The 16,186-nt window shown below is 37.1% G+C and overlaps 1 long non-coding RNA gene across 3 annotated transcripts in view; it reads right to left on the reverse strand.

Moving 5' to 3' along the window:
* The window catches only part of LOC119539289, a 134,026-nt gene that overhangs the window by 38,754 nt on the left and 79,086 nt on the right, over nt 1-16,186 (reverse strand). The window contains exon 4 of one of the 3 annotated variants that reach the window (XR_005217828.1): nt 159-220. The exons of the other annotated variants lie outside the window; for them this stretch is intronic. This is a non-coding gene — a long non-coding RNA (uncharacterized LOC119539289). The remainder of the gene's footprint in view (nt 1-158; nt 221-16,186) is intronic. 3 annotated transcript variants of the gene reach the window in all.

A 16,186-nucleotide genomic window follows, 5' to 3' on the forward strand; every position in this document is an offset into this window, starting at 1 on the left:
GGACAAAGAATTATAGAATACTCTCATATGGTGGATTTTGGGGTAGATTGAAATTTTGTTGTTTATTTTCCTATGTAAATTTGGATTGAGGTTTTCACTTCATTAGAGTTAGTGGGGAAACTGAATGGTGAGAATATGGGCAAAGGTCCTGAACTCACAATTCATTGCTGCTGAGGTGGAGTTGATTCATCTAAAATGGATATCTTTGCTGGGGCTTGCACTATTAAAAAAATAAATAAATCTCTCACTTATCCAGTAGTTACATACATTATAAATTTAAGTGCTGAAGGGCTTGCATGCTTAGGGAGAGCTATTTGTTCTGTATACACTGGTGATTGAATAGCTAGAAGCAAAAACAGCTGTCCTGTAGAATAAAACATCTCAAGAGGGAGAAGCTTCTTATTTGGCTGTAGGGCTCTATTCTACACAAAATAACCCTTTTTAGCAACAGCCACAGTAACAGATCAAGCAGTAGATTTTTTTTTTTTTTAAAGCCCATGGACAAAAATCTCCTTTGCAATATTTGATTTTAAAAAGAAAAACATAAATTGAAAAGTAACGTGTCCTAGTTAAGAATTGGCTCGATATCTTACTATGCTCAGTCAGCCTTAGCTTGAGAATATCAATTACACCAAGACATGTACTTTTCTTTCCCCATATACATTTATGGCATAAATGTTCCATATGCTGTTAAACATAAAATTATTCAATATTGGTGTTTTTTAAGGATTTTCCAACAATAGAATTCATTTTCTCGTTAGGCCTCCTACAGAAGTCTAAGTCTTGAAAGCATGTCCCATAACCAACACTTTATAAAATGAATATAATCCTCAGTTCTCTGCAAACAAACCAACCATAAGAAAGTGTTCATGTTGGGAAGATGAAGCGTTGCCATGACCCAGCTTTTCCTGGGATCAGTGAGTAAATATTTAACAACAAAATATTCAAAGATAATGTACTAAACAGCTATGCCAATATATATGAATGTCAATTATCCATAAAGAAACTCAAGAAGAAAACAAGCATCACAGCATATCAGTTTAATTGGAACAGAAAAGGTGTAGATGTTGAAGCAAAGACCAAACCCAGAGACCATTGCTCTAGTTATTCCAGTTAAGTGTGGTTTAAAGTTTCTTGTTGAGAAGGAATTGAACAATAAATCTCTCAGCCATTTATTCTTTATTGCTTTGGTGTTTCTACTGTTTATCTTTCATTCTCTTCTTTTCTTCCTTTCACTTACCCAGGAGGATCTTTCCTCTCTTCTCATGATTTCACTACCATCCAATTTTGATGACTCTTAAGTCGCCAAGAGCTACAAATAATACTACATAATGGATAGTGCACTGGATGTTTCCAAGGAACATCAATGTCAATATATATCTAAAGCATAACACATCACCTGGTTTCTTCATCTCAAACCTCCTCCTCCTATATTACCAATACCTTACTTTGCACCACAATCTATCCAGTTGCCTAAGGCAAACACCAGGGAATCATCCTTGAATTTGATGTCTATCTCACCTGTGTTTGCTCATTTATCAATTCATTACTTGCTTCTATCTACTTTGCCAGGTACTTTTTTCTTCTGATTCTGTTTTCATATGTCTTTCACTTTTATGCCTTTTTTGTCATCCATACTGTCATTGCCCTGGTCTAAGCCACAATCATCTCCACTTAACACCAAACCACTTTGCTCCCCATTTCAACTCAGCTTCACAAGACAGAGTGCCTTTGTAAAACAAACTTTATTTTTTAGAACAGTTTTAAGCTTTTAGAATATTGTATAGTACAGAGTCCCCATATACCCTATACCAAGTTTCTCCATCATTATCATCTTACATTAGTATCATACATTTGTTACAATTAATGAATCAGTATGGTACGTTGTTATTAACTAAAAGCACATACTTTATTCAGATTTCATTGTTTTTACCTAATGTCATTTTTTTCTGTTCCATGACCCATCCAGATGATGACATTACAGGTGATTGCCATGTCTCTTTAGGCTCTTTGGGAGGAAGTCACTATGGGCAGCATACATGTACGCAGTGTGCCTAAATTATGCTCTCCCTCCTTGAGAGAAGATTATAGACAAATTATTTGGTATTCTTTTGTATGAGAGACTTGTGTCTTCTCTCCCACTTATTTATTCATTTAGTCATTTATATCAATGTGGACTTGTGCTGGTTTGGATGTATTATGTCCCCCAAAACACCATGTTCTTTAATGCAGTCTTATAGGGGCAGACGTATTAGTGTTAATTAGGTTGGAATCTTTGGATTAGGTTGTTTCCATGGCTATGTGACACACTCAACTGTGGGTAATACCTTTGATTAGATTATTTTCATGGAGGTGTGGCCCCTCCCACTTGCCATGGGTCTTGATTTAATCATTGGGGTCCTATATAAGAGCCCAGACAGAAGGAGCTTGCTGCTGCAGCCAAGAGAGACATTTTGAAAACAGCCATTGACTGTAGCCTTTTCTACTCCAGAGTTTGCCTGGGAAAAACTAAGAGAATGCCCCCAGAAGCCTAGAGATAAATGTCCTGGGACAAAGCCATTTTGAAACACAACCTGGGAGCAGAGGAAGGAGACACCAGTCAAGTGCCTTCCCAGACAACAGAGGTGTTCCAGATGCCACTGGCCATTCTTCTGTGAAGGTACCCTATTGTTGACACCTTAGCTTGGACACTTTTGTGGGCTTAAGACTGTAACTTTGTAACCAAATAATCCCCCTTTATAAAAGCCAATCCATTTCTGGTATTTTGCATAATGGCGGCATTAGCAAACTGAAACGGGACTCATGGATTATTTTTATACTTTGGGTTACAATTCAATACTACTTCATTCATTTTGTTGCTCAAATTGTTCCAGCATTGCCTCATTTTGTTGCTCAAATTGTTCCAGCATTGCCATTAAGAGTTCTTTCATTTGGCTCCTGTGTCCCTTTGACACACAGTGCTTTAGTTTGTTTCTGTATTTTTTTAAAACACTTCCTTACTTTCTGGTACTACAAGATGCTCTGGGCATATTTAGTGTATTTCCTGTGCTAGTCCCAGAGTAGGGCATTTCTCCAAGGAGCCTGGGTTCCTTTTGTTGGAGAATGATATTAGAAACCAAGATCTAAATGTTAGATGTTGTACCAGTTTGAATATACTGTGTCCTCCAAATGCCATTATCTTTGATGTAATCTTGTGTGGGCAGACCTATCAGTGTTAATTAGATTGTAATTCTTTGAGTGTTTCTGTGGAGATGTGCCCCACCCAGCTGTGGGTGATGACTCTGATTAGATAATTTCCATGGAGGCATGGCCCCACCCATTCAGGGTGGACCTTGATCAGTGGAGCCATATAAATGAACTGACAAACAGATGGAGCTCAGTGCAGCTGTGAGTGACATTTTGAAGAGGAGCTACAGCCAAGAGGGACACTTTGAAGAAAGCACAGGAGCTACAGATGAGAAACAGTTTGAAAAAGGCCATTGAAAGCAGACTCTTGCTCCAGAGAAGCTGAGAGAGGACAAATATCCCAAGTGCAACTAAGAGTGACATTTTTGGGGAGCTGCAGCCTAGAGAGGAATGTACTGGGAGAAAGCCATTTGAAACCAGAACTTTGGAGTGGATGCCAGCCACGTGCCTTCCCAGCTAACAGAGGTTTTCCGGACACCATTGACCATCCTCCAGTGAAGATACCTGATTGCTGTTGTGTTACCTTGGACACTTTATGGCCTTAAGACTATAACTGTGTAACCAAATAAACCCCCTTTTATAAAAGCCAATCCATCTCTGGTGTTTTGCATTCCGGCAGCATTAGCAAACTAGAACAGATGTGCTGATTGCTACTGTGGTATTTTTGCTTCTAGGATCACTCAAGTGAAAGAGCAAGGAAATGTGTGTACACTAAAACTTGTATATACATATATCTATAAATATTTCTATATCTAAGCATCTGTGTATCTAAATTAGGCTAATCATGAGTTCATATTTATATGCCCAACTCTAATCCATTACCACATAAATTATTCTAGCCTCTTCCTCTTGCTGATTTGTGAACTACACCAAAAGGGAGAAATCTGACTCTCCTTATGAACCACTCATTTACTTAAAGGTTCAGTTCACTTACATATGTATATGAGTATCAGAATTGTTCACCTATATCCCATGGTAAAGAATTTTATCAATTATGCTACAGTGCTTGTGTACAGTTTTTTTTTTTTTTGCCTTTAGTTTTACAGACTGTGCTCATTTCAAAAGTTACTTAGGTCAGCATCTTCTACCCACACTTTTTTTTTAATGCAATTTTATTGAGAAATATTCTCATATCATATAATCCATCCAAAGTATACAATCAGTGGCTCACAGTATCATCACATAGTTGTACATTCATCACCACAATCAATTTTTGAACATTTTCATTACTCCAAAATAAAAAACAATAAAAATAAAAAAGAATACCCAAACTATCCCATACCCCTTATCCCTCCCCCATTATTTATATATATTTTTGTCTCTATTTTATTATTCATCTGCCCATACACTGGGTAAAGGGAGTGTCAGTCACAAAATTTTCACAATCACATGGTAACATGATAAAAGCTTTTAGTCATACAATCATTATTAAGAATCAAGACTACTGAATTACAGTTCAATAGATTCATTATTTCCTTCTAGTTATTCTAATACACTAGAAACTAAAAAGGAATATCTATCTAATGCATGAGAATAACCTCCACAATGACCTCTCAACTCTATTTGAGATCTCTTAGCCACTGAAACTTTATTTTCTTTAATTTATTTTCCACTTTTGGTTAAGAAGGCATTCTCAATCCCATGAAACCAGGGCCAGGGTCATCCCTAGGAGTCGTGACCAACTTGAGAGGGAGACTTCAGAACTGGGAGTAATTGCAATTCTAAGACCCCCCAAATAAATGTCTTTATTGCCTTGCAGCTTAGTTTGTGATTTTTTGATTGATACTAGGCAAATATGTAGACTCTGAGGTCTAAAGTTAAAAATTGTGATAACTAAGATTTATTCTGATTTCAATTGGCATCCCCATTATATTTAAATATACTTGTAAATGATATTAGTGTTTTATTGAAAAATCTTCTCTCTGAAGTCTATTATTTTTGTAGCAATTAAATATTTTAAGAGCAAATTGAGGCTTTTCACATTGTAAGACTTAATTCAGTATCAGCAGTTAAGTTTCATCTGTCTTTTACTGGATTTTGCTATAATCATTTTTGAATTTTTTGTATATGTTTATCAAATTGTCTTTTAGTTGCATTGCTTCAAATCAATTCATTTAAAATTTCAAACTGCACAAAAAATTATATTGGAACTAACTGGGAACAAAATTGTAGAGGTTCCATTTACAAAATGAATATGGTAATGAAATAAATGACTTTCAATATCAAGGTTATCCATTAAGTTTTAATTGTTTGCTTTCAAGCTACTTTCCAGTAGCTCATGCTGTTGTTGTTGTTGTTTCATCAACCTTAATAATAGACCTGCCATAGGGGAAAAAATATTTAGGCCTTAAAGGTGCTTCATATCTAATAATTTAACTTTTTAGATTTCCTCAGCAAGTAACTATATCAATACTGAGCAAAAACAAAAAAAATTAAAAACATTTTTAAATGTATGTATCAAGTATTCTCTGCCTCCAAGTGCTGTCTGTGTTTGCCAGTGGATGGCTTGGCAATTTAAATGTGAATTATACTATAGCAATTGATGTAGATCTGTTCTTAATAATTAAATATTTTCAACAGAATTGTTGAAAAAGCCAATGAAGAGAACTAGGAAGGCTTGCTAATGTTTTCTGCTTTAGAGAATTACCTATTCACATATTGTGAACATTTTTATAATCAGTGTTTTGTTTTTTCTTAATGAATAGTAAAAGTGATTGATAAATTCTAGCTATATCTTTTATGAGATATACATACTGCACACATTTTCTCCAATTTTATTTCTTAATACTATCTTTCAAAAAAGAACACTCTATTTTGGTGAAGTCTAATTTTTCATTTTTTTTTCTTTTATGGTTTGTTGTCTCTAATATAAGAAATGTTATCTTATTCAAAGATCTCCAGAATTTTATTCTATGTTTATTTGTATAAAGTTCATATTTTTAGCTTTTAAATTTAGACCTATGATTCATTTCAAGTTAATATTTGGCCATGTTTTTAAGTATGTATTTTATGAGGAAAAAGATATGGTTCTTTATTTTCCATACTGATACCCAGTTTTTCAGAATCACCTCTTGAAAAGACACTTTTCCTCATGCAACACCTTGGCAATTTTTTCAAAATCAATTTTATATGTATATTTCTAAACATTCAGTTCTGTTCTATTGTTCTACATTTCTGTACTTTTGCCAGTGTAATACTCTCTTGATTAATGTCGCTTTATATTAAGTTTTATGTTAAAGAAGTGTAAGCCATTCAACTTTGTTCTCTTTTCTAAAAATTATTTTTTCCATCTATGTTCTTAACATTTCCATATAAATTTTAAAATCAGATTATCAATTTATAAAAATAAAATCTAGGATTTTAACTGGGGTTGTATTAAATCTATACATAAATTTTTGGAAAAAAGAATCTTTCCATTTATGTTGGTCTTAATTTTTTTCAGGAATATTTTGTATTCTTCACATATTATGGTTAATATATACTTATATGTTGCACATTTTGGGATGTGTTTCAGTTTGCTAAAGCTGCTAGAAAACAATATACAAGAAATTGACTTTTATAAAGGGGATTTATTAGGTCACAAATTTACAGTTATGAGGTCACAGAAGTATCCAAACTAAGACATCAACAAGAGGATGCCCTTACTGAAGAAGGGCTGATACATACAGAACATCTCTGTCAGCTGGGAAGGCATGTGGCTGGTGTCTGCTGGTCCTTTGCTCCCAGGTTGCATTGTTTTCAGCTTCTGATTTCAGTGGTTTTCTCTTTCAGTGTCTGTGGGTTCTCATTTAGCTTCTCCAGGGCAAACACTGGACTTCATCTCTTAGCTTAGCATCTCCAAATATCTTTCTGTCTGCATCTCCAAGCATCTGGGTCTTTGTTGGCTCTGAGCTCTTTCTCCCCGAGCTTTCTGAAGGACTCCAGTAAACTAATTAAGACCCACCTTGAATGGGTAGGGTCACCTCTCCATGGAAACAACTTAATCTAATAAGCTCACTCAAATGGTCTGCCCCCAGAAGAGTGGATTAAAAGAACATATTTTTTAGTGGGGTACATGAAAGACTCAAACCAGCAGAGGATACACTGTGAATATTGTTTTTAAAATTTCATTTTGTAATAGTTTTTGATAGCATATAGAAATGCAATAGATGCTTGTATATTAGCTACATATCTTTAGCTGGTCTGAGTTTATTTATTCTAATTGTTTGTTTTATAGGTTCCTTAGGGTTTTCATTTAAATGATCAGGTTTTTTGAGAATAAAATCATTTTAAATTCATATATTGCCTTATTTCACTGTTTCTTACCACTAGGACAATGTTAGATAAAAGTGATGAGAATAAATATCTTTTATTTTTCCCCAATTTTAGAGGAGAAACATTCAGTTTTTCACACTAAGTATAATACTGGCATTTTTTTTTTTTTTTTTTGTAGATCCTGTTTATCTGGTAAAGAAAATTTTCTTATATCTCTAGGTTGCTAAGAGTATTTATGATGAATTCATGTGGGATTTTACCAAATGACTATTCTGCATCTAATTAAATAATCATATTTTTATTCTTCATTATATTAACATCACGTATTAGATTGATTTTTGAGTGATAAGCCAACCTTCCATTTAGTTATGATGTACTATCATTTTATATACTCCTGGATTTGCTTTGCTGATATTTTGTTAGGAATTTTTACATTTATGTTCATGAAAGATGTTGCACTCTAGGATTTTTTTTCTTTGGATGTCTTTTATAGTTTTGGTATCATGGCAATATTGGCCTCATAAAATCAGTTTGAAATTCTCCATCCTCTATTTCTGAAGTTATTTCCTAAAAGTTCATCTTATAGTTCTCCAAATTTACTTATCTTCCAACCTTGTGGAATTTCACCCCACACATTCATACAATAGTATTCAAAGATTCCAGGAAGACTGCATGAAGATTTCTGGACCTCTTTCTATAAACTCTCTCTGTTCTCATGTTATGCCCCACAATTTCCCATTGCCTCAGGATCCCTGAACTCTGGTCTCTATATCCTCAAATCGATGAGACTTCTATACTCTGTTTAGGTATCCCCTTTTTACTGCACTGAAATCTGGAAACTGCCTACCTGTAGCAAGCTAACTGATTATAGGGCTCATCTCATTTAGTTCCTTTCTCTCAAGGATCAAATTCTTCTACTGTGTATTTTCTAATGCCTAAAAATATTTTCATATTTTGGTCCCATATTCTAACTTTTTAAGGCATAAAGTTACCCTGGTACCAATAACTTCATCATGGCCTGGCTCAGAAGTAAAAAAATAATGCTGTAAAAGGGAAGCAGAGAAATACAGCAATAGCCAGAAGGGGTGTGATCAGGACATTTTAGTTGTTTTTGTTATATTTGTTTGTAAGTTTGTTGAGTTTCATAACGTTTGACTACTAAGGGATTGGATTCAGAGTAGACGGAGGGATGTAGAAGAGAGGAAAAATTCTATGAGCAAACTTCCTGATTAAAGAAGATACAGATTTCACTGTAGAAACAGAAAGTTTAACTTAGATAGGGGAGACAGTTTATACAATGTAGAGTTTGGTTGAAATGCATTTCAGCAGAAAAATGTAGAGTTTGGTTGAAATACATTTTATTTGAATTTTTGTGGGTTAGATTTACATACATTTAAATATAGGTAAATATGTATATGTGTATGCATGTATATATGTATGTGTGTGTTTGCATGTGTGTGTGTAAATATATATTTTAAACCCTCCTTTTCTTAGATAAATGGAAGCCCAAAATGAACACTTTCCTCCCACTTAATTTTCCTGAGCAACATAACCTGAAATTATTCCATAGCAGTAGAGACATTCTTCATTCCCTTTTTTTTCCTCATTCCTTTTTTTTTTTTGAGATGCACAATACAACATGTGGATGATCCCTAATACCTTTACTTAATCCCTACTGGTTTTTTTTTCCCCTATTCTTTTACCTTTAGAAATTGTACATTCGTCTTTTTTAATTTTTTTCTATTGTATCTATGGGATAGAGTCTTAATACCAGAATGCTGAATCAAAAGTTACATACATATGTAATTTTACTACATGTTGTCAAATCACCCTCCTGTCTGAACTTTATACATTCCCTCTAGCAAAGTGTGAAACAGCTTGTTTCCCCAGACTCAAAACAAAGTATGTGGACAAACTTTTGGATTTTGCCTGCTATAAGTTAAGAAATGCTGCCCCAAGAGTAGTTTTAGCCTGCATTTCTCCAGGTATGAATGAAATTGAGACTCTTTTTATATAGTAAGGGCATTTGCATTTCTTTTATGGTAGAGTCCTTGTTGATATTTCTTGCCTCCTTTCAATAAGGTTTACAGGATTTCCCTTCTGTTTTTAGAAGCTTTTTCCTATTAAGTATAATTTCTAATAAATATTGCAAATATAATTTGCTTGTGGTGTTTTTAGCTATCCACAAGCTTTCCTACATTAAAGTCAAATTTATCTATCTTTTCTGTTACTGCATTTAATTTTGAGTCATCAGCAAGAAAAAATTACTCCAATCCCAAGTTATAGCTGAATTTACATATGTTTTCTCTTATTACTTGAATATTTTAGATTTCTGCATTTAAATCTCTGATCCACTTGGAATTTATTTTTGGGTATGTTGTGAGAAATGTGAACAATTTAATATATTTTATTGTATAGTTATCTAGTTATCCCTTTAACATTTATTAAAAACACCATCTTTTCCCACAAATTAAAGATCTCTTCTTTGCATATGCCACTTCCATATACAATTTGGTTAATATATTATTCTATTTTGTTCTCTTGGTCCTACTGTTTATTTATTCACCAGCCTCATATTCTTTTTAATTATTGATATTTTATTTTGTGTTTGAATATCTGGTAAGAATAACCCACATCCCTGCTATTCCTTTTCAGAATTGTGTTGGCTACTCTTGCTTGCTTGTTCTTCAAACTTATATATATAACGAATTTGTCTGACTTGAACAAACATGTAAATAAATAAAAACTTAATTATGTTCTTATTTATTTACATTATTTTAACAAGATATGCCTTCCCATTTGCTTAAGCTACTGTAACATCTTTCAGGAGCATTTTATAGTATCCCCATATGATTTTGGACATATTTTGTTAAGGCTGTGGTTAGGCCATCACATATCCCTTTCCTATACTAGCTCATGTTGTTGCTGTCAGTAGCTTGTCCACAATTACATGTATTTTGGGGCTCACAGAGTTACTTTTCCATTTAGTTTTATTGTATATGTTGGCTATGCTAATTTCTCATGTTTTGCTAGGCTTTTATCATGTTATATTTTGGGGGTTTATTCAGGGATATTAAAAACTACTCTGCTGCTACTGTCACTTCAGCTCCTTAGGCTAAAAAATCTAATAAACATTTTTTTATAAATGTTTTCTAATAAAACATTTCTTTTATGAAATATGTAAAATATTTCAAAGATTAAGGGATAATTATCCTAAAGACATGCATTTAGTCACAGAAGAAGTGCAATGTATACAATCCTGCCCTCTGGTGCTTACTAATTAGGATAGACAGTGCAAATGGAACCTACAAGAAGCAGAATAATTGAGTTGTGACCTGTGATGGTTAGGTTCATGAGTCAACTTGGCCAGGTGATGGTACTCAGGTGCCTGGTCAAGCAAGCACTGGCCTAACCATTACTGCAAGGATATTTGTGGCTGGTTAATAAACCAGAAGGCTGGTTTATTAAATCATCAGCCAATTGGCTTCGGCTGTGACTGATTACATCAATGAAGGGTGTGTCTTCCACAACGAGACAATGCAGTCAGCTGGATTTGAAGACTTTTAAGTGAGACAGATAGAATACCTTCATTTCTTCTTTGAGTAACCAGCAAAGTGTTTTCTGAGGAGTTCATCAAAGTTGCCAGTTCATTCCTGAGGAGTTCATCGAACACGTTCATCATCGATGTTGCCAGCTCATTGTCTGAGGAGTTCATCAAACATCTTCATTGAAGTTGCCAGTTGCTGCCTGCCTTACAGAATTTGGACTCATGCATACCCACAGTAGCATGAGACACTTCTACAAAATCGTATATTTATAGATATCTCTTGTTGATTCTGTTTCCCTAGAGAACCCTAACTAATACAACTTGGTACCAAGAGTGGTCCTTGAGAAACAAAATCTTAAAATGGGCTTTTACAATTGGTTTTCTACTCTGATTAGATTCAAAGGCACTAATGACTCCATTTCCAGTAATCAAGATGGCACTGACAGTCCACGGTGTGAGCTGGCAATGGAGATACGCAAAATAGCACCATTTGATTCTCCTAATAATACTCTTGTACAAAGCAAGGCTCTAGGTGACACTGTTTTTGACACCTTAACAGAGTTTTGCAGAGGTAAGAGGTATAATGAGGTTGGCTGGTTGCTCTTAGATATGCTGGATAAAGTTATATGAGAAAGGGATGAGCTAAAGTCTTCAAATTTAGAACTTATGCACCGCATGACAGATGTAAAGGTTTCTATGTGTGCCCTGAAAGAAAATCTTATTTCTTGTGGCCACAGACTTGAGATTTCTGAAAACTAGACCTAGATTCTCATTGTGCAAATAGCAGATTTACAACATAAACTAAAATCTCAACCTCTCTGTGTGTCTGTTGTTAAAGTAAAGGCATTGGTTGGAAAAGAATGGGATCCTGAAACTTGGGATGGGACCATATGGATTGATAATAATGACAATGAGGACATTGGGACCCTGAATTCTGATGAGTCTTTGTTAGATATATCTATAATGGTCAGTCCTGAGGACGCAGACCCCCCACCTCCAGTCTGTCCTGAGGAGAGAGCTACCCAACCTCCGGCTAGCTTTGAGGAAACAGCTTCCAAACCTCCAGTCTCCCCTGAGGAACCTGCCATCCAACCTCCACCTAAAGATGTTAATACTTCAGTGTCCTCTAAAAGTGTAATCACCTCCCCTGAGGAAGCAGTCCTCACTCCTCTGATGGGGAGGGATTAATGCTGTTTCATCAGATGAAACTGCAATAGAATGTCCTGAGGTGAATGGCTTGAGGGGTACTTCTAATTTGTTTTTCATGACCCACACCCACCACCAGTCTTTGCTTCAAGACCTATCACTAAAGTCTCAACAGGCCCCAAAGGTTGAGGTACAAAGTGTTACCCATGAGGAAGTACACTATACTACAAAAGAACTGTATGAGTTTTCCAACTTATACAGACAGAAATCAGGAGAATATGTGTGGGAATGGATGTTAAGGGTGTGGGATAATGGTGGAAGGAATGTAAAGTTGGATCAGGCTGAATTTACTGATATGGGCTCACTAAGCAGAGATTCTGCATTCAATGTTGTAGCTTTAGGGGTTAGAAAGGGTGTTAAGAGTTTGTTTGGGTGGTTGGCTGAAAGGTGTACCAAAGGTGGCTGGCATTACCTGAGGTTGAAATGCCAGAACTGCCCTGGTATAATGTAGAGGAGGGGATTCAAAGGTTTAGAGAGATTGGAATGTTAGAGTGGATTTATCATGGAAGACCTGCTCTCACACCCCTGGAATGTCCAGAGGACACAACTTTTACCAGGACTGTGAGGAATAAATTTGTGAGACTAGCTCCATTATCCCTGAAGAGCTCTGTAGTTGTGCTTCTCTGCAGGTCAGATATTACTGTAGGAACTGCTGTCACTGAGCTGGAATCCTTAAACACAATGGGGATAATTGGATCCCAAGTTGGCAGAAACCACGCAGCAGCAGTTTATCACCAAAGACAAGATGGGCATAGCTACCATGATGGAAAACAGGCTCAAGGCAGCAGTCAAAATAATCTGACTCACAGAGACTTATGGAATTGGTTAGTAGATCATGGAGTACATAGCAGTAAAATAGCTGGTAAGGTTTTTGTGTGTCAGAGGATGGGAGATAAATCCAACAAAAATACAGGGGCCTACCACCACAGTAAAATTTCTAGGTGTCCAGTGGTGTGGGGCATGTCAAGATATCCCTTCTAAGGCAAAGGATAAGGTGTTGTGTCTGGTCCCTCCCAGGACCAAAAAAGAGGCACAGTGCTTCATTGGCTTCTTTGGATTTTGGAGACAATATATGCCTCATTAGGGTGTGCTACTCCAGCCCATTTATTGACTGACCAGAAAAGCTTCTAGTTTTGAGTGGTGACCAGAACAAGATGAGGCTCTGAGACAGGTCCAGGCTGCTGTGCAAGCAGCTTTGCCACTTGGACCATATGATCCAGCTGATCCAATGGTGCTGGAACTGTCAGTGGCAAATAGAGATGCTTTTTGGAGGCTCCTATAGGAGAATCTCAACACAGACCCTTAGGATTTTGGAATAAAGCCTTATCCTATGCAGATAACTAGTCTCCATTGGAGAAACAGCTTTTGGCCTGCTATTGGGCCTTAGTGGAGACAGAACCCTTCACCATGGGGCACCAAGTTACCATGAGAAATGAGTGACCTATCATGAGCTGGGTGTTGTCTGACCCACCAAGCCATAAAGTTGGGGGTGCACAGCAGCACTCCTTCATAAAATGGAAATGGTATATATGAGCTAGAGCTTGAGTGGGTCCTGAAGGTACAAGTTACATGAGGAAGTGGCCCAAATGCCCATGGCCTCCACTCCTGCCACATTACCTTCTCTTTCCCTGCCCACAGTTATGGCATCTTGGGGAGTTCCTGACAACCAGTTGACTGATGAAGAGAAAACTCGAGCCTGGTTTACAGATGGTTCTGCATGATATACAGGCACCACCCAAAGGTGGACAGCTGCAGCACTGCATTTCTGGGATGTCCTTATAGGACAGTGGTGAGGGGAAGTCCTCTCAGTGGGTGGAAATCTGAGCATTGCACCTGGTTGTTCACTTTGCTTGGAAGGAGAACTGGCCAGAGGTGCATCTGTGTACTGATTCATTGGCTGTTGCTAATGGCTTGGCTGGATGGTCAGGGACTTGGAAGGAACATGACTGGAAAATTGGTGACAAAGAAGTCTGGGAAAAATATATGTGGATAGATCTTTCTGAGTGGGCAAAAAACATGAAGATTTTTGTGTCCCATGTGAATGCTCACCAGAGGGTGACTTCAGCAGAAAAATATTTTAATAATCAAGTGGATAAGATGACTCATTTGGTGTATACCAATCAGCCTCTTTCCCCAGCCACTCCTGTCATTGCCCAATGGGCTCATGAACAAAGTAGTCATGGTGGTAAGGATGAACATTATGCATGGGCTCAGCAACATGGATTTCACTCACCAAAGCCAACATGGCCACAGCCACTGCTGAGTGCCCAAGCTGCCAGCAGCAGAGACCCACACTCAGTTCCCGATATGGCACTATTGCCCTAGGTGATCAGTCTGCTACCTAGATGCAGGTTGATTACATTGGACCACTTCCATCATGGAAGGGTCAGTGATTTTCTACCTGGAATATACACATACTCTGGATAGGGGTTTGCCTTCCCTGCATGAAATGCTTCTGCCAAAACTACCATCCCTGGAGTTACAGAATGCCTTATCTGCCATCATGGTATTCCACACAGCATTTCTTCTGACCAAGGAACCCACTTCACAGCAAATGAAGTGAGGGAATGGGCACATGTTCATGGAATCCTCTGGTCTTACCATGTTCCCCATCACCCAAAGGCAGCTGAATTGGTAGAATGATGGAATGGCCTGTTGAAGTCTCAATTACAGTGCCAACTAGGTGTCAGTATCTTGCAGGGCTGGGGCAGTGTTCTCCAGGAGGCTTTATATGCTCTGAATCAGCATCCACTCTATGGTGCAATTTTTCCCATAGCCAGAATTCATGGGTCCAGGAATCAAGGGTGGAAACAGGAGTAGTACCACTCACTATCACTCCTAGTGATCCACTAGGAAAATTTTTGCTTCCTGTCCCTGCAAGCTTAAGCTCTTTTGATTTACAAGTCTTAAGTCCAAAAGGAGGAGTGCTTCCATCAGGAAACAAAACAATAATTCCATTGAACTGGAAGTTAAGTCTGCCACCTGGTCACTTTGGGCTTCTCATGTCTCTGAATCAACAGGCAAGGAAGGGCACCACCTCTCAGGTCAGAGTGATCTGTTCCTGCATCTATGCTCCTCCCCACACTTAGGAAGGCCTTTGCCTTAAACCCTTATAAAAGGCTTTCTGTCTTCTTTGCATCGCGTGGTCAACTTCCCTGTGAATGTGATGCCTGCCCAGCCTGAGAGAGCCGTCATGATCTCTCCACATCTTCTCACACTGTAAGTAAGCCCTGAATAAAAGTTCATGTATCAGGAAAAAAAAAAAAAACAAACAAAAAAAAAAAAAAAAAACAAAAAAAACAGGCAAGGAAGGGGATTACTGTACTGACTGGGGTGATTGATTCTGAGTATCAAGGGGAAATAGCACTGCAACTACACAATGGAAGTAAAGAGTAGTTTTCCTGGAATACAGGAGATCCCCTAGGGCATCTCTTAGAACTACCATGCCCTGTGATTAAAGTCAATGGAAAATTGCAACAACTCAATCCAGGCAGGACTACCAATGGCCAAGAAACAGGAATGAAGGTTTAGGTCACCCCACCAGGCAAAGAACCATGGCCAGCTGAAGTGCTTGCTGAGGGTAAAGGGAACATGGAATAGGTAGTGGAAGAAGGTAGTGATAAATATGAACTATGGCCACATGACCAGCTACAGAAATGAGAACAATGATGGCATGAATATTTCCTTCTTGTTTTGTTATGAATATGTTTGTATTTGTTGGTAAAGCAAATATTTTGCTTTCTTTTCTATCTTATCCCCTTACCATATGACATAAGCTGTATTGTTCATTTTGCAGTATTTAAGTTAAAGGAGGTCTATTTTAAGAGTTCATGTCACCCAAGGACTTGCACCCTATTCTGAAGCGATTTAGTGCAGGTTGTACACAGGTTGTTAGGTGAAATATATGTCTGTTATTGTTCTCTATTTAGAGATAAATATGGTTTAAGGTGATGTGTATAACTGCCAAGTTGACAAGGGGTGGACTGTGATGGT

This window comes from Choloepus didactylus, chromosome 7 (genome assembly GCF_015220235.1).
Source record: "Choloepus didactylus isolate mChoDid1 chromosome 7, mChoDid1.pri, whole genome shotgun sequence".
In the NCBI taxonomy this organism is placed as follows: domain Eukaryota; kingdom Metazoa; phylum Chordata; class Mammalia; order Pilosa; family Megalonychidae; genus Choloepus; species Choloepus didactylus.